The 20395-nt window shown below is 45.6% G+C and overlaps 1 long non-coding RNA gene across 5 annotated transcripts in view; it reads left to right on the top strand.

The window, feature by feature from the left end:
- Positions 1-20395, top strand: part of LOC146043073 (uncharacterized) — a 187806-nt gene that overhangs the window by 1938 nt on the left and 165473 nt on the right. For all 5 annotated transcript variants that reach the window (XR_014464115.1, XR_014464112.1, XR_014464113.1 and 2 more), the window contains exon 2: positions 3397-3448. This is a non-coding gene — a long non-coding RNA (uncharacterized LOC146043073). The remainder of the gene's footprint in view (positions 1-3396; positions 3449-20395) is intronic.

Here is a 20395-nt window from a genome sequence, read left to right as displayed (position 1 = left end):
AGATATAGTTAATAGCACTGGATATCTGCGCCCCTCCCCTGCTGGGGGATATTTCCCTGCTCCTCCCCTGTGAGATATAGTTAATAGCACTGGATATCTGCGCCCCTCCCCTGGTGGGGGGATATTTCTCTGCTTCTCCCCTGTGAGATATAGTTAATAGCACCGGATATCTGCGCCCGTCCCCTGGTGGGGGGATATTTCCCTGCTCCTCCCCTGTGAGATATGTCCTAGTTAATAGCATCGGATATCTGCGCCCGTCCCCTGGTGGGGGGGATACTTCATTCTTTCACTGCCTGCATACTGTGTACGGTACTTGTGTACTATCACGGCGCCCATCGCATCGCAGACCATAAGGCATGCGATGCGATGGTATACAATTGGCACCTGATGGTATACAATTTAAAATTGTATACCATTGTATATGGCATACAATGCCATACAATGCGATGCGATGTTCAATTGTATAAGCACCCTAATGGGGGGCTTACAATGTTAAATGCACCCCCACTATGAACGTGAACCCGAAGCGTGGCGAGCGCGGCGGTACGCGTCCTCCGACCTTTTCATACCCCCGCTATCCACCGCGGCGTGGAGTTGATCTTATATAGTGTGGCGAGCGCAGCGCATTACTTCACAGGTATTACACGTCCCCTCTCAGGGCTCGCCACGCTTCGGGCTCGGAGGCTCGCTGAGCTCGCCACACTATATAAAGTCAACTCCACGCCGACGTGTATAGTGGGGGTATGAAAAGGTCGGAGGGCGCTTACCGCCGCCGCTCGCCACGCTTCGGGTTCACGTTCATAGTGGGGGTGCATTTAACATTGTAAGCCCCCATTAGGGTGCTTATACAATTAACCATCGTATAGGGGGCTCATACAATTTTAAATCGCATCGCAGTGCATCGGGTGTATGCCATGCGATGCGATTAAAATTTGTGCAACCAAATATTGTGGGCGCCGTGCTAGTACACAAGTACCCTGTGTACTATTATCTGGGCAACCCAGGGATATAGGATGGATTGGCCAGATCATTGTAGCATGTATGTCCAGCATTAGTCACAGGCAGGACAATTAATTTCAGCGTGATGGATGTTATCTGGAGTCACACACCGTATCGGTACAATGTCGGCACTACTAGATGTTTCCTGATATATCGCTCCGATGCCCAGCACCAACTTATAGATTTACAAACACTCAAAGCGATAAAACTGCATAGTATACAACATACAAATCTTGAATGCAGGAGCTTAACGTATTGTTTTGGAGACATGGAACTTTGGGGATTTTGGCCCAAAAGAGGATGCAGTATAATCAGCTGCAGAGAACGATGGTTCCTATTGTAGATTAACATAAACAATGTGTGATTTCCTTTCTGCAGGCGCTCACTGTATATGTACATGCCTTGTCCTTACTTCACTTCTAGCACAGATGCTATCGCTAGCCAGGCACAATAATAGCCCGACACATCTACCACATAGATAAAAGTTATCTTGTGGTTTATTATTCTGTGGTTATAATGCTAGCTCACAAGTCACAGTATTTCCACTTATCAGAGTCACCACGGGGCAGGGAGACAGATGGCCGTACACACAGTGCGCACAGCTTACAAGTAACGCACAAAGCGGCACAGGCCAGTAGGAAGTAATTATAATTGAAAACTTATTATGTGACGTTATGCAGTTTTATACACGCTGCAACCCCACTACATTTCAAAACAATTTGGCCTCACACATTGGGGACCAAGGGGCCTATGTACTAAGCCTTGTAGAGGTGAAACCGACCAGTCAATCAGCTCCTAACTCATTTTTGAAAGACAGACTGTAACATGACAGTTAGGAGCTGATTGGCTGCTACTTAATGATTGTCCAGGCTTAGCGCACAGAACCAAAGTCTCACCCCTCATGTACTGTAAAGTAGCTGTATCCCATACATGTGTCTGCGATGAAATCCGATCAGATCTTGTGCAATGATCAGCTCACCTTATCCAGAGAGACCTGCAGGTCTGGCCATCCTGTAACCTGCTAGACACCCCTTATTCATATAGCTGTTTTATATGTGTCTCCTATCTGGTTTGGTTTATGACACAGGGCCTGTGGTACATGCTTTCATAGACACTATTGATCTTCATGGAGAGATGGACTGACAGCTCAGTTGGCCTTTTACAGGGCGGGTTACAGAACAGGAAGAGATTATAAAACATGTTCCATTTTCTCTGCTGCCTGTCTGCCTTTGTAATGCGTCCATGATCACTGATCTGTCCATAGAGATCAATGATTTCTGTAATGGGGCCTACACAAGTATGGATTTAGGGGCATTTTCTAAGCCAGGCCTCGCCAACCTGTGGCTCTCCAGATGTTGTCAAACTTCAAATCCCATCATGCCTTGCCACAGTTTTGCTATAAGGGAGTAGGGGATTGATAAAAAGCGCTGACCCTCTCCTTCTCCCTGAAGGAGAGGGTCAGCGTTTTTTTATCAATCCCCAAATCAATTTATTACAGAGAAGCTGCTCAAACAAAATAGCACAGAAGCCACCAAACAAAACCATAATTGCTATGAGGGAGTGTTAAAACTGGCAAGGCGTGCTGTTATTTATAGTTTCACAACATCTGGAGAGCCACAGGTTGGCCTGTCCTGTTCTAAGCCATCTCACTAGATCTCATTGCTCCGTGTGTAGGGGCATCGCGATAGCGATGCGCAGCTCGCTCATTTCTATCGCCCAGTAAGTAATATCCAGCAGGCTGAATAAGTCTAGTAATATCGGCAAGCAGGGACAGTGTTCTCACCGGAGAACACTGGCCCTGACAGATCACACAGCGCTGACACATCGCTGTGGGCCTTATTCTAGTTCACTCTTTCTGACAAAATAGAGTGAACTAGAATAAGGCCCTGTGTGCTGAGAGATCTAGCATCGCTCAGAACGCTCAGCAAATCGCTAGATGTGTAGGCACCTTTAGTATATTGGCACACCTGGCACAGGTGCTTCTGCTCATTGGGGTGTATTCAGTGATTCATGTGAGCTGTCAGAGTATTCAGCTGACCCCCTGCACACACACCGTTTCCCCCTCGATAGGTTTTTGTATTAAGCGGGAAATGGCGCATGCGGCCGCTAAAACAGCGAGGCTCGCAGCTAAATGCAGCAGGCTCCCGGCATTAGCTGTAAGCATCGCTGTTTGTGGGAATCCTGTGAGGATTCCCCCGAAACATAGAATAGGGTGAGCGGCCGGTGCCGGGGGTAAACGGTGACGATCGTTTGTCTTCAGCGATCCTCGCCGTTTAACCCCCTCGCAGGCCGCATTGAGGATAGTTGTACTCCCATCACTTATTAGTTTGTTTTATTTTAAATGTGAATTTCCGGGCGGAACATCAGGTCCTAAATGTTTCTGTGTTTAACCCACAGGAAGCGGAATATGCACCATGTTCACTCTAACACCCAGGCATCCTCCTGAAAAGTAAGTGAAAATGATTCCCTGTATGACAGATATAATGTACCAGAGATGCATATTGAATATGTACATAATACAGAGTGATGATCAATGATGGTGACAAGTTTCATTGGACGCCACAGCTGCAGGTTTTTACAAAACAGGTTTCATAATTCACCAGCGTCACCCATGAAATGTACAGACAGCACTTTAATATACACTTAGCACACATGTAGCCACTGTAACCCAGGCAGAGATTGATGATCTGCATGTGTAGTTATCAGAGTAGTGTGTTAGGCTGTGCCCACAATATGACAATAGGATATTATAAGATATATATATATCTTATATATATATATATTTCCCTTACGCCCCCCGGACATCTTATGTACACACTGTACCATGTGACATAAGACTCCAGTATCTTACTATCGGAATGGGATCATTCGTCAGACTGCATTTAGGTCTACAGTCATTAGGTCGACCCCACTAGGTCGACTGGCAGGAAGGTCGACCTGACTTAAGGTCGACATGGGCCAAGGTCGACATGACTTAAGGTCGAATTTGCATAAGGAAGATCGACTGGTCATAAGGTCGACATGGGTTTTTCACTGTTTTTTTTATCCGAATGTCGACACAGTCGACATGGACACAGTTGGCAATGAGAATCGGACCCTCGCATCGCTCGCTTCGCTCGCAATGCTTCGGGCACGGTGCCTCGCTGCGCTCGGCACACTATTTTATTCTCCCACCACGCCCTAGTGGATGGTAGGGCATGAAATACCGCCTATCGGCACATGTCGGCTCAAAAAACAGTGAAAAACCCATGTCGACCTTATGACCAGTCGACCTTCCTCATGTTGACCTTTATGCAAATTCGACCTTAAGTCATGTCGACCTTGGCCCATGTCGACCTTAAGTCAGGTCGACCTTCCTGCCAGTCGACCTAGTGGGGTCGACCTAATGACTGTAGACCTAAGTTTATTCTAATAGATGACTGCATCCCTTACTATCATACAGCGCCTCATAATAGGGAAATATCGGCGGCTCCCTATTCAATGCTGATGTGGGATCACGACAGAACAGGCCCGACTTCAGAAGATGTCACCCCCATTCTGCCGATAATGGCTGTGGATTGTTGCAGTCCCGGCCGCAGATCGACAATCCACGGCCGTTTTTGCGGCCACAACCCCTTTGCGCTGAGCGGCAGGCGGGACATTGAATCCCAACTGTCGTTATGCGGTCGATCTGACAGCCGTGATCCAAGATTGCATTCACCCCTTAGGCTGGATACTCATCAAAGCGATATGTTGCTGGCCAATATGCCGACACATCATGCTGCCCGTATACACTACACTACATTTAGCAGCTTGGCATCGTTAACAGTATCTTCTGATTGATCATGCAGCATGTCCAGCCAGAAGATATTGCTATATTCCTGGGAGCGTACAATCTCCGTTACACACAGAAAGATCCAAGCGATTTGTTGCAATTAGCCTGGAAACGACAAATTCTCCCGATGTTCAAGTGTGTAATTGGCTGCGTTAATCTAAGTAGTCACAGGGGAATTCATTACCTTTAATTTGTTGTTAATTTTTTCCCTCTTTAAATAGGATTTTTTTTTACACAAATCAGTATTTTAAACTCTGCAAAAACTATAGTTGCCACAGCTTTCAGTGAGGAGAGAGAAGTTCAGGGGGACTGAGCTGGTTCTTACAGAGTCTACATTTTACTTCATAGTGTGCTGAGTGACTGTGGTTGTCATGGTAGTCACTGCACTTGTACTATATATAGATTTGTAATGATGGAAAAAATACTGAAATAAATAAAACTGAATACAGTATGTATATTATATTCCAAAATAACTATAGAAATAGAGGGCACTCATCAAGGGTAAGACTGAAGAATAGGATGATGTTCCAATCCACTGGATGTTCACTGTCTACTGCTGTTGTGTCCAGACATAGGTACCGAAGTAGATTGAAACGTCCACTTAGTTTACCAGTCTTGGCCACTATAGCAGACACCTGCTTGGTCATGCTGCGCTCCTGTCGGACCTTCTTTAAGGCGAGCCTCCGGCTGGGGTCCAATGTTCCGACTGTTGTTTGGTCTCAGGGTTAAAACTGTAGAATTAGGAATTATCACCGCTAATGATCTCCCAGAAGGAGTTTGAGCGATTGCCATCATACCTGGCCAGCATATTGTGTCACCAAGTCCCCTGTGTCTCTCAAGTCAGCTGATAGGGTACCCAGTGTGCAGAAATCTTGCCCACTGGAGTATCAAGTGGATGGATCCCATTGAGATGCCTATTACTTTCTTTATCTGGGCTGCGGTCACCCTGGCATTCACCTCTACAGTGACCGACGTAGCAGCAACGTTGTCCTTGGTAACTGAGAACACAGGTCAGCTGCAGGGCTTCCTCGTCTTTCAGGACTGTGGGATAGATGTACGAAGCAGTGATAAGGGAGGAGAAGTGATAAAGTGCCTGGTACTTTATCACCGGACAATCAGCTCCTGACTATTAAGTAACAGGCTGGGTTTAAAAAGGGGCAGCCAGGAGCTGATTGGCCGGTGATAAAGTACCAGGCACTTTATCACTTCTCCTCTCTTATCTGTGCTTCCTCAGCCCAAATGCAGCTCATAGTTGTTAAAACCTCCTGCTGTTGCAGACCATTATTATATCTGTAGGGGATCATAGCAAAAAGTAAGAGGATAACAAAGTGCCTTATAATGTAGTATAAGTTGTCACATTTAGCTCTGTCTAAATTAATATGTGTACCAGATGGAGTCATTCATCAATCACTCTAGTGCAGTGGTTCTCAAACTGTGGGTCCTGACCTTCTCTGCATGGGATCACGACTCCATGTTACTGACCATCAGGCTGATGATTTTTCTAATCTTAGTCAGTGATTCAAGGAGTCTGATAAATCTGTTGGATTGTCTGTTATTTTAGACTCCTCCCATCACTCTGTGCCCCCACAATGCTGCCATGTATGTGCTGTCTGCTGACTACACGTGTGATGTGATGGGTTATGGTATATTAGACTCCTCCCATCACTCTGTGCCTCCACAATGCTGCCATGTATGTGCTGTCTGCTGACTACACGTGTGATGTGATGGGTTATGGTATATTAGACTCCTCCCATCACTCTGTGCCTCTACAATGCTGCCATGTATGTGCTGTCTGCTGACTACACGTGTGATGTGATGGGTTATTGTATATTAGACTCCTCCCATCACTCTGTGCCTCCACAATGCTGCCATGTATGTGCTGTCTGCTGACTACACGTTTGATGTGATGGGTTATGGTATATTATACTCCTCCCATCACTCTGTGCCCCCACAATGCTGCCATGTATGGGCTGTCTGCTGACTACACGTGTGATGTGATGGGTTATGGTATATCGGACTCCTCCCATCACTCTGTGCCCCCACAATGCTGCCATGTATGGGCTGTCTGCTGACTACACGTGTGATGTGATGGGTTATTGTATATTAGACTCCTCCCATTACTCTGTGCCTCCACAATGCTGCCATGTATGTGCTGTCTGCTGACTACACGTGTGATGTGATGGGTTATGGTATATCAGACTCCTCCCATCACTCTGTGCCTCCACAATGCTGCCATGTATGTGCTGTCTGCTGACTACACGTGTGATGTGATGGGTTATGGTATATCAGACTCCTCCCATCACTCTGTGCCTCCACAATGCTGCCATGTATGTGCTGTCTGCTGACTACACGTGTGATGTGATGGGTTATGGTATATCAGACTCCTCCCATCACTCTGTGCCTCCACAATGCTGCTGCCATGTATGTGCTGTCTGCTGACTACACATGTGATGGGTTATGGTATATCAGACTCCTCCCATCACTCTGTGCCCCCACAATGCTGCCATGTATGTGCTGTCTGCTGACTACACGTGTGATGTGATGACCTTCTGCAGTAACTTGCTGGGGTCCTGTCATTATTTTTATTGTCTGATTGGGTCCCACAGCAAAATAGTTTGAGGACCCCTGCTCTAGTGGGTGAAGTTCTCTCATGTGACCCAGGTAATACCATTAGTCCTCTCAGAAAGGTATATCATGTGCAAATTCATTCATATGAAGACATAGAATAATAATAATAATTGATTAAGCCATTTTAGCGAGTTTTCCGCTTTGTGAGTGAGAAGGAGGTTAAGTTCTCCTCTGGCGGTCTGTAAACGGGATAGGTCTTCTACTAGGCCTGATGATTTATGTTTTTCATCCAGAATTTTTAACTGTTCTGATAATGTACGTATTGTTTGTGTTCTAGCTTTTTTTGCATGCGCAGCAATACTTATCAAATGTCCCCGAATCACCGCTTTATGAGCTTCCCATAGTAACATTGGACTTCTCTCTGGTGACTTATTAAGATTGAAATATTCTTGTAATTTATTAAATATAAGAGTTTTGTTTATTGGATTAAGGAGAATCCGATCATTTAGTCACCACTGCCCATGGCCAACTTTCGTCTTCATCTGGACCAGGTTGGGTAGACCTTGAGGCTACTTCGAGTGGAATCGTGTCACTCCCTCTTGTATTAATGCTCCCCACAAAAAGTAGACCTTCCGAGGTAGCTAGCAACCCTGTAGTTAACTTCACCTGTTCAATGTGGAGTCAGGGGATTAGAAAATATAAGTTACTGTCTGATCCTTCTCCCCTTACTCCACTATGGAAAAACAAATCTTTGGTGCAGGGGCGGGCAACCACTTTAGCAGCAAAGTGGATTTCCAAAGGAATTATATTTGCCTCAGATGTCCTCCGGGGGGAATCTGTATGAGTCTAGGCGATATGCAGGAAACATATTCGTTCCCAGATTTGAATGCCTTCACATATTTACAAATAAAGCACTATATAGATACCCATCATTTTCCCTCCAGGATGCTAAAATCTCCATTGGAACGCTTATGTTTAGATGAACCATTCAGGAAAGGAATAATCTCGTCTTTATATAATTTACTATTACTTTCATCAGAACCCCCTGCACCAAATTTTGAACGTCAATGGGAGATTGATTTGGGAGATACACCGGATGAAGATTCTTGGCCTGTAATTCATGAGCGATTATCTAAAGATTCAATCTCAACCATGATAAAGGAGAATGCATATAACATTTATTATCGCTGGTACTTGGTACCAGCTAGACTAAATAGAATGTATAGTTCAGCTTCTCCCCTATGCTGGAGAGGTTGTGGTGAGTCGGGCACTTTTCTGCACATATGTGGACTTGTCCTAAAATAGCGGCATATTGGGAAGAAGTAGCAAATTTATTAAGTAAAGTATTACTAACTAAAGTAACTAGGGACCCATGGTCTTTTCTGTTGGGACATCCGATAACTTCTCTAGACCCTTTTTCAGAAAAATTAGCAAGCCACATACTAAGTGCGGCAAGATGCCTTGTTGCATCACACTGGAAGAATCAAAACCCTCCTTCAGTTCAAACAGTGGCAAATAAGATTTGGTTTGTAGCTTCAATGCAGAAGATAACGGCTTTTCTACAGAACAACTCCATAAAATTTATTCAAATATGGAATCCATGGTATGTTTTTACACAATCTATACAGGGCAGGAAACAATATGACCATCTTGAGAATTTAGTATTATACATTTTAATTTTGACCTTTTGCATGGTAACTCATTTGTAAAAGTATCTCTGAAGAACTCTTACAAATTGAATATCCCCGGGCTATATTTTTTTTTTTTTTTTTTTTATATACTATGTCCTTCAACATTATTCATCCGAAATAACTTAAAACATCAATGTAAGAGTAGATATGGTAACAACACTTTCAAAAGGTATAGGAACATCTCCACTCCCCTCCTTCCAACCCCTGTCCTCATTTTACCCCACCACTGCTGCTGAAGTCCACTCTATCCTTCAATCCGCTTCTCCCTCCACCTGCCCGCTCGATCCTATCCCATCCAATATTATCCGTCGTCTCAGTCCGTCAGTCTGCTCTCACCTGGCTCACCTCTTTAATCTTTCCCTATCCTCTGGGATCTTCCCTTCCTCCTTCAAACACGCTCTTGTCTCCCCAATTCTCAAAAAAACAAATCTGGACCCCAACTCTCCATCCAACTACAGGCCCATCTCCCACCTCCCTTTTGCCTCCAAACTCCTAGAACGTCTGACCTACTGTATAATCATCTCCTAAGCCACCTTACTGCTAACTCCATTCTAGACCCCCTTCAATCCGGGTTCCGCCCTTTACATTCCACTGAAACTGCCCTGACCAAAGTCACTAACGATCTACTATCGGCTAAATCCAAAGGCCTCTTCTCTATCCTCATCCAGCTTGATCTGTCGGCTGCCTTTGACACTGTTGACCACCCTCTCCTGCTCAACACCCTCCGCTCCTTTGGCATCACTGGCACGGTCTTCTCCTGGTTCACCTCATACCTCTCCGATCGCTCCTTCTCCATCTCCACTCTGAGCTCCTCCTCTCCTACTACCCCACAGCCAGTCGGTGTTCCCCAAGGGTCAGTCCTTGGCCCTCTCCTCTTCACCCTCTACACCACCTCTCTGGGCACCCTCATCAGCTCCTATGGTTTTCATTACCACCTTTATGCTGATGATACCCTAATCTATCTCTCCTCCCCCGACTTATCCCCATCACTCCTGTCCAAGGTCTCCGAATGCCTCACGGCCATCTCAGCCTGGATGACCCAACGCTTCCTGAAACTAAACATGGCTAAAACTGAACTTCTAATCTTCCATCCCCCGAACATCCCCTCTTCTCCCACTATCTCCATCAGCATTGGTGAAACCGAGATCACGTCCACCGACCAAACGCGCTGCCTCGGTGTCATCATTGACTCCTCCCTCTCTTTCACCCCCCACATTCGTGCTCTCTCACAGTCTTGTCGCTTTCACCTACGCAACATCTCACGCATCAGACCATTCCTCTCCACTGACGCGACCAAAATTCTCATTCACTCTCTTGTCATCTCCCGCCTTGACTACTGCAACATCCTTCTCTCTGGGCTACCCCTCACCCGCCTCGCACCTCTCCAATCCATTCTTAACGCTGCTGCTAGGCTCATCTTCCTCTCCCGCCGCTCTACCTCCGCCTCCCCCCTCTGTCTATCTCTTCACTGGCTCCCCATTCCTTTCCGAGTTCTCTTTAAACTCCTCACCACCACCTACAAGGCTCTCTCCTCCTCCACAGCTCCCTACCTCTCTTCACTGATCTCTATCCACACTCCCTCCCGTCCTCTTCGCTCCATCGCTGACCGCCGACTGACCTCTCACCTAATCACCTCCTCCCACTCCCGTGTCCAAGATTTCTCTCGCGCTGCCCCCCTGCACTGGAACAACCTACCGCCACCCATCAGGCTATCTGATTCCCTTACCTCCTTCAAGCGCTCCCTCAAAACCCACTTTTTTCGACTAGCCTATCCCTCCTCCTAACCTCTTTTGATCCTCCTATCCTGCCTCCGTTCCCCTCCGTTCCTACTTATCCTATTGTATTTCGTTCGTCCACCCACCTATTTTTAGTATGTTAACTCTTATGAGCAGGGCCCTCCTTCCTCACGTACTCACCCTACCTCATTACCTCACCTGTGCTCCTGTCCTGTTCTTCCCTTCCTCTACTTCATCTTCAGTCTCCTTGACAATTTTGACACCTACCTCAGAACTGATGCTGATTTTAGTTCTACCAGCTATACCCCTATTTATACTGTATCTTTCAACACACCCTGTACGTTACCTTGTAATTTGTTTTTTTGTTTGCTATGTACGGCGCTGCGGACACTTTGCGGCGCCTTATAAATAAACGTACTACTACTACTACATAAGAAAAATGTATATGTCAATTTGCAATTTTATGGTGTGTTCTTTGCAATAACATGGAGGACATTGTCCTGTTTTATTGTATTTATTATTATTATTTTTTATTATTATTATTATTTTTTGTTTTTTTATTATTATCATTATTATTTTTTGTGTATTGAGCATTTATTGAGGATCTTATACATTGTTATTTGTATATCAAATCTGAATAAAAATATGTAAAAAAAAAAAAAGAAAAAACAGAAAAAAATAATAATAATAATAAGTATTTATTAACCCTTTGAGTACCAAGTGAATTTGTCAAAATTGAGAAAATTGACAAGCAAATCATTGTATACATCATAATGACCTGTGATGTCACCTTATATATGAAATATCATCTTTTTTACACAACATTTTTTATTTGAATTTATAAATGTACAAATAAGAATCAGAATCTGCTTTATTTGGCCAGGTATACTTGCGTATACTAGGAATTAGTTTGGGATTGCTGTGCGACAGCCAGGATAGGAGCAAGTAAAACAGTGACAGTACAGATATATATCACACGTAGAGATATGCGTATCCTGATGGGGGACACGGACATGGGGAACATAAATTTGCTGAGTTGGCACAGCACCCAGGCAGCCATTCAGCAGCACCACTAAGTCGTTGCAACAGCCAGATAGGTAAACAGTATAGATATGGAACACTACAGGGGAGACACAGGGTACATATTTTAGGCTGGGTGGCACAGATCCTAGGCAGTCATCAGCGGCGCCATCTTGACTTTGACACTCACAGGTGAAAGGGCTCAATTGGCCAGCATGGATGGGTCCAGATGCTGTCCTCTGTGGGGCTGGGGGAGGGGGGTGGGCCAGCGTGTCAGGGGCCCTGGCTGGAGCTGCGGCTGGAGGGAGAGCCAGTGTGGGGGTGGGGTAGAGAGAGAGCCAGTGGTGTGTGGGGGGGGGGGGGGGGGGGGGGGCGGCAGTCGGTTGCCATAGTTGGGCCCTCTGTGGGTCCTCCAGCAGGAGCGGGAACATCGATGGGGAGAGGTGGACTCCAGCAGTCCACGGCCGGGGGCTGCAGGCCGGTGTTTTCTGCCAGCGCATTCGTGTTCTGCCGGCTGGGACGTGCCTGGTTAACTTTCTTTCCTGGGGGGGGGTGGGGTTTCCCTGGACTGATGGTGGGCGGTCGCTGTGCTGCCCGATGGATGCCGGCCGGTTGTCGCCGCATCTGGTGCCAGGGGACGCGTTTCTCGCTTCCTCCCTAATCCGCTCTGCTCGCCGCCTACTCCGCTCTGCTTACTGCTACCGCCTCCTCCGCCACACTGCTCCTCTGCCACGCTACTCCAGAGACCAGGGATGGTGGAGCTCCGTGGATGCGACCATCCCCGGCTCCCACCAGAAGAAATGTGAGTGACAAATTTTTAGCCAATATTTTGCACAGCTCTCACGTAGATGTTGGCGCTCAAAGGGTTAAATGATTACCCTGATACATCTACGATAAGCCTGTTATACAGCTGTATGTAGATAAAGTTCCTCTGCTCTATGATGAGTCTTAGGAGAATGCAGCAACAGAAAATAGCACTTCATGTAGGAGGGCAGACTCACAAAGAAGAGAATTAGTCCTTATAAGCCATATTGGAGGCAGGGCAGAGAATCTTAAAGCACTGGGGGCGACCCACTAATTATAATTCACCTTCCAAGATATTTGTTTGCCCCTATTAGAATACACCGTGCCTACTGAGAGCACTACTAGGGAAAACCCTGTATGAAGAATGAACTGTCCTGTACCAGGCATGCAGATAATACTGAGTGTTATAGGGGCCATTTATCATCTTATATTTGCGTCTTAACTACAAATACTATGTATATCCAAAATGTATTAATATGGGGACTCAGAAGGAGTCTCTGATACCCGCTGTGATCCCTCCTGTCCCCCTCGCAGCTTCACCCCCCATAGGTTTCTGCTGGATGCTGCCCGATAAACCAATACACAATAACCTGTTACTCTGACAAATGCATAGGCCTTGATATGGATCAAATCATTTCTTGACAATATTACCTCTGATAAATTCCCTGTATTCCAACCTGCGTACTAGGGTGTGTTTCGCCTTTGATTGCCTGGGTAGTGTTAACTTACAAGGCGCCTGTATGCAAGGGGCACATTTGTGTAATAGATTTCAGGTATTATACCTTTGAATGATTATATTTGAATTGAATGATATAAACCCTTTGAACAACCAACATCACTTGGTGCGCCAGTGGGTTAACCTATGTTAACATGCTGGGGATGTTTTGCCCTCATACAGTAGCATGCGATTCATCACATGTAAAAAATGGCACATCAAGTGCCAAATTGTATGTGAGCCCCCCGGGGAACTGCCGGGAGGCTCAACAGAGAATTGGGACCGACTTGTCCTTAGAACAAGTCTGCCTAATGTATGGGGGCCTTTAAGGCCCCCCATACACTATGCGATTTGGGCACGATTTTGCCCGATTCGGATGAATCGGGCCATAAAATCGGCCCAAATCGCATATGGAGACATCCCCTGCGACCCCGTGCGCATCGGATCGGAGTTGGGAGGTCGGACGGGCTGCACATAAGATTTTCCAGCTGTTTTCGCAAGAGTAATGGTCCACATTCCTACAGAACAACGCACAAGAGTTTTATTCACATCTATTTGTGGCAACAAAATCAGACGTTTCGTGACCCTGATCCTGTATTTGGCGTATCACAAGTTCAAAATGGAGTCCGTACACTCTCTCTTTGTCAGCTTAAAAACAGCGGAATATATAATTTCTCTGGACATCACAGATGCCTACTTACATGGGAATCGGTACATATGTCAGACCAGATTTAGGTCTACAGTCATTAGGTCGACCCCGGAAGGTCGACTGGCCCCAAAGTCAACATGGGTCAAGGTCGACATGACTTTAGGTCGACATGGGTTTAGGTCGACAGTCATTAGGTCGACATGAGGTTTCACTGTTTTTGACCCACAGTTGGACACAGTTGGAGTTGAACCGCAGCCCCTCGTATTGCGTGCTTCGCTCGCGATGCTTCGGGCACACTATTTTATTCTCCCACCACGCCCTAGTGGATGGTAGGGCATGAAATACCACCTGTCGGCACATGTTGGCTCACACCAACCTAATGACTGTCGACCTAAACTCTTTTCGACCTTGGCCCATGTCGACCTTGGCCCATGTCGACCTTGACCCATGTCGACCTAAGTGTGGTCTGACAGATGACCGTTTCCCCTTACATGTACCCATCTATAAATCGCACAATTTCTCAGTTTGAGATTTGGGATCAGCATTTCCAGTTCTGAGCACTACCCTTCGGCCTCTCCTCGGTCCCTTGGGTTGCTACTAATATAATGGTATTACTAACCGCTCTCCATGCGCAAAGGATAGGCCTAATCCCGTACTTGGATGATGACTGATAAGACATGTCAGTTTTGAAGCAGCATGGTTGTCTCGGATGTTGTATCAGTCTCAGAGGCTCCTCTTTCTCAACCTAATTCTGGCAATTCGGGCCTAAAATGCAGCAGCGTTTGTTCTTGGCAATGGACAAGATTCTCTCCCTTCAGGATTTGACAATGAAGCAGCTGCAACCTCATCAAGTCTCAGTGCACCCCCTGTATACGGCTATTTGGGAAGAGGATTTCCTCCTTTGAGGCCCTTACGTTTCTTGGATTATTTCAACTGGTCCTTCTGGCCTAGTGGGCCAGGTCACATGTTCACATGCACAGGCTGGTGACGTTGTCCCCCATGACTCGTCTTTCCCTTCATTGGTCGCTTCCAACCTATTGGAAGGTCGCCCTTTTGGAGTTTTGGACTGAACAACTGTAACATCTGTTGCCAGCCGCAGAGGTTTTTACCATAGAATCTGGAACTCCTACATGTCTTGTTGCGAAAGACATTAATTTCCTACCACAACGTTTGCCTCGCTTTCTCTACAAACTGGTTTTTCAGCAGGTCTCAGTTTGGGTCTCCTTATGGTCCAGATATCAGCATTGTTGGTAATTTTTCACCACAGACTAGCCTTAATCATAGAGGTTCAGACTTTTCTTAAAGAGTTTCTCCATCTGCAACCACCTGGTAGAATTCTAACAGAGCCTTGGGATTTATTCTTCATTCTGGACTATCTCAAATTGGATTCTTTGAGCTTTTGGAGTCTATTGATTTACGGTTCTTACCTTGGAAGACGGTAATGTTATTGGCATTAGCTTCTGCGCGTCTCAGACCTTGGCATGCTCTTGTGTCATTCTCCTTATCTCATTTTCCAATCGGATATGGCAGAACTGAGGACATGAGTGGATTTTTTCTTCCTAAAGTGGTATCTGCATACCATCTCAGTCAGCCAATTGTGATCCCCAAGCTGTTGGGTGATGCGGTTGCTTTGGCTCTTGTTTGAATCCTGAGTGTTTCTGCTGATAAGTCAGTGGTCTACAGAAAGTCGGAAGCTCTCTTTGTCTTGTATGATGCCGCCAAGAGAGGATGACTGGCATTAAAACAAACTCTGGCTTGCTGGATCTGTCTGACGACCTAACAGCGTATACACATACGGTTATAATAGGTTTGACATGTTGTGTCCTCCACGTCTAGTTTTGGACCGGCAGTCTTACAGGATTCCCAGTGTCTATCCTCCCTTGAAGGTAGCTTTGGGACATCCCCAGCATGGTGACTTCAGTGTCCCCTATAGGATGATGGAGAAAATAGAAATTTGGTACTCATCTTTAATTCCCTTTCTCCGAATCCATAGGGGACACCGAACACCGTCCCAACACTGCTCATGCCTATGTGAGTGTGGTTGCATGTATTGCTTGCTGAATTTGCTTAACATTGTTATTGTTGTGTTATTCTGTTTCTTTTTCTCTCTCTCTCTGTCGAGGTTTCTCTGGTCTCTTTTCTTCTTTTAGGCACAGTTTACGAAGCCTGAGGATAGAGGGGGAGGATAGAGGGGGAGGAGCCATGCTACACTTCAATCTCTTAAAGTGCCGACTCCTCCAAGACACCATCTCCCCAGTGTAGTGACTTCCGTGTCCCCTATGGATTCGGAGAAAGGAATTAATGGTGAATACCAAATTCCTATTTTATATAACACACACATATTCCACAGCGATGTACAGAGAATTTTATTACCAGTTATTATATAGCGCACACATATTCCACAGCGCTGTACAGAAATTATTATTACCAATTATTTATATAGCGCACACATATTCCGCAGCGCTGTACAGAGATTATTATTACCAGTTATTATATAGCGCACACATATTCTGCAGCGCTGTACAGAGACTATTATTACCAGTTATTTATATAGCGCACACATATTCCGCAGCGCTGTACAGAGAATATTATTACCTGTTATTATATAGCGCACACATATTCCGCAGCGCTGTACAGAGACTATTATTACCAGTTATTTATATAGCGCACACATATTCCGCAGCGCTGTACAGAGAATATTAATACCAGCTATTTATCTAGCGCACACATATTCCACAGCGCTGTACAGAGACTATTATTACCAGTTATTATATAGCGCACACATATTCTGCAGCGCTGTACAGAGACTATTATTACCAGTTATTATATAGCGCACACATATTCCGCAGCGCTGTACAGAGAATATTATTACCAGTTATTATATAGCGCACACATATTACACAGCGCTGTACAGAGACCATTACCAGTTATTTATATAGCGCACACATATTCCGCAGCGCTGTACAGAGACTATTATCACCAGTTATTATATAGCGCACACATATTCCGCAGCGCTGTACTGAGAATATTAATACCAGCTATTTATATAGCGCACACATATTCCACAGCGCTGTACAGAGAATATTATTACCAGTTATTATATAGCGCACACATATTCTGCAGCGCTGTACAAAGACTATTATTACCAGTTATTTATATAGTGCACACATATTCTGCAGCATCATCTTAATATATAGGTTCCAAAATTGTCCATTCCTAGTTCCGAGTAGTGTCCGTGGTTCATACGTCTACCAAAGTATTTCAGTTTGTCCTGATTTAGTTGTGTCCGTCGGGATCTGTTGCCCTGATGCTTCAAAGCAGCATATAATGAAGTTGCTGCAAGAGTTAGAGCAGCCGAGCTTCACTCCAATCAGTGGTTTGGTGTCAGTGTCTATATCTGCCAATGACGTATGCTGTGTACAGTGCCAATGACGTATGCTGTGTACAGTGCCAATGACGTATGCTGTGTACAGTGCCAATGACGTATGCTGTGTACAGTGCCAATGACGTATGCTGTGTACAGTGCTTACATACAGTGTTGGTGAGTAGGAAGTCTGCAGAAGTTGTGAGGTTACTTCCACTGATGCGTTTCATCTGCAGTGCGTCTTCTTCAGGGTAGTCTTTTATGTTTTCTGATGTGTCTTGTTTCCGATTGGTTTAACCAGATTTATATAGTTCAATGGACATAATGAAATGGAATCGGGGATAGCCTTTCGCATGTGCGTTATGAGCCGTACGCATGCACAGTCAATCGATAATTGATGGTACTGCGAATTTGCTGCTGTGATTTGGTCTGAATAACCCCCATTGTTAGCAGCAGGTTAGTGATGTCATGGGGTAGTGTTAGATAAGTATCAGCAGTGATCTGTTGTCACCACACCATTTGGGAACAGTCGGCTCTCATCTAGCACTGTGTGACTAATGGTTCTGAGGTGTTTGGGCCATTCATTCGCGCTGGCCCCAGTGTGATCTGTATTCTGTACCTTTCATTTTCTTCGGCTTGTTGTTGTTTTCAGTCTGTGCTCTTTTGCTTTATCCTTCATTTCTATGGTCATTACTCACTTTACAATACGCTCCAGCCATAAATGTAGATTCATATATGTAAGAGGAATAGGGTCCGTGCTAATCCCTGTGGCAGCTGCTGCTTTTATATAGAACATACTGTACACTGTATGTATATCCCAGGTACAGGTTCACCTGTGCTTGGTTCACAGCAGGAGTGGGGAACCATTGGCCCTCCAGCTGTTGTTGAACTACACAGCGCAGCATGCCCTGATTATAGGTTTTCTATTCAACCATTCTAAAATGGTTGCAGGGCATGCTGAGATGTGTAGTTCAACAACCCCTGGTTTGCGGCGACAAAGCCGAGATTGATTGGTCTTTGCAGTTTGGAAGGAAGTTCACCAGTTATTATAGAAACTCTGTCAATTCCAATGTTCTAGATGGGGAAATAATAATGATGCTGATGGATGATTCCTGCTGTATAGGTATATGGTGTAGGTATATATAGCACCGCGCTATGTATCATGTTATACGGAGAGTCACATATTCCTCTTTCTGCCTGTAAAATGGAATGTTTGAAGCAATCTCTGCTGCCCTGCCTGACATTATACAGACATTTTTTATCTACAATAAACATTAAGGATCTTTTCCCTGTAAGCAGTCCTGTACCGTTCTCCATTCTCAGAATGTTTTGCTTAAGAGGTTTTTTGGTACCCAAACGCATTACTGACCATTTGTCTACATTACATCTACACTGCCATTTATCTGCTCATTTCTGTCTTGTGTCAGTGTATTTTTGGACTGCACGTGCCCATCCTTTCTGGCACTTACTGTAGAAAGGGAATATAATGTCTGTACAACACTGCTCCTTCCCCTGTCACCTGTATGAATGGTAAATGCACAAATGAAGACCGGTTCTCCCATTGTCTTCTGCATTCAAAATGAATGAGTCATTCGGGACAGTCTGATTCCCGGTTACCTGCAGCTGTTGTGCTGGAGGATGCTGTTCCGTTCAGTAGGTCATCTGAGGTGGATGCCCCATGTCATATAATGGAAGAATGTGCACCTCCCATAAAGTAAGCCTGAGAAGTGAGACCTGGCATCACGCTCTGAGTGACAGTGTGGTGACAGCTGTCATATCTAAATCATCTAGAGGTATCTAACCATCTCTGCAGAAATGTCCGCCTTATTCACAGTTTATGGAATCAACTGATACTTCATTATTGTGAACTCATAGATTTACTATGAAATCACGTGTGCCTCTGACTCTTCTATTATGAAGCCCTTACTGGAGAATGTTTAATGCAGGAGCCGGTCAGTTATATTTTACCCAAGCCTTTAGTTCTGTCTGTTGAATATGGGCGTCAAGTACTGATGTGCCAGTCTTTCCCTTCTGCATGATGAAAGTAAAGGTGCGTACACACTGTGCAATTCACTCCACCGCGATATCATCGGAGCTCTCGGACAAACGATATATGGCATACACACTGAACGATATCATTAACGGTTATGTGTAGATCGGTCCTCTTCTCCAGTAGGCTTCCATTGGTTATAAAAAGAAATGCAGATATCCCTGTCCAAACGAACAGCAGTTCTTCTAGGGTCTATGGATGCCTCAGAAGAATAGTCTCCCCATCAACCTCCTGGAGCTCAGGGCCGTGTTCCGAGCTCTTGGCCTAGCAAAGCCGTTGCTCCAATTCCACCCAGTCCAGGTGCATTCCAACAAGGTGACAGATGTCACCTACATAAGCCATCAGGGCGGCACTCACAGTTTAGGTGCCATGAATGAAGTGACTCATATTCCAGTGGTCAGCATGCAATATTTTGGCTTTGTTAGCAGTCTTCATATCGGGGTACCAGAATTGGGAAGAAGACTTCCTAAGTCGCCATACAATTCATTCCAGTGAATGGGCTCTGCATCGAAGTCTTTCAGCTGCTGGCAAGTCGCTGGGGCATACCCGATGTAAAACTGATGTCATCTCACCACAATTGCAAGTTTTCAACATACATTTGCGGGGGATGCAGTGTAAATCCCGACGCCGAAATCCTGACCACCGAAATCCCGACACTTTCTCCCTCCGGGGGTGTCCACGGCACCCCCGGAGGGAGAATAAATTAGTGTGCCGAGCGTAGCGAGGTGCCGGGCCCGCTGCATGGCGAGCGCAGCGAGCCCGCAAGGGGGGGCGATCCACGTCCCCCCCCTTGTTGGGATTTCGGCGGTCGGGATTTTGAACACCGGGATCCTGACCGCCGTGATTTAATACTGATTCCGTTTGCGGACCAGGGATTCAGAAGCTCTTCCGATAGACACCTTGTTGGCATATTGGCCATTCGACCTGATGTATGCTCCCTCCGACATACCTGATGAGTTTCCTGAAAATTGTAGGAGGTCAGAAC

Source organism: Crinia signifera, chromosome 19 (genome assembly GCF_055691185.1).
Source record: "Crinia signifera chromosome 19, ASM5569118v1, whole genome shotgun sequence".
Classification (NCBI taxonomy): Eukaryota; Metazoa; Chordata; class Amphibia; order Anura; family Myobatrachidae; genus Crinia; species Crinia signifera.
This window is presented reverse-complemented; position numbering and strand designations above follow the sequence as displayed.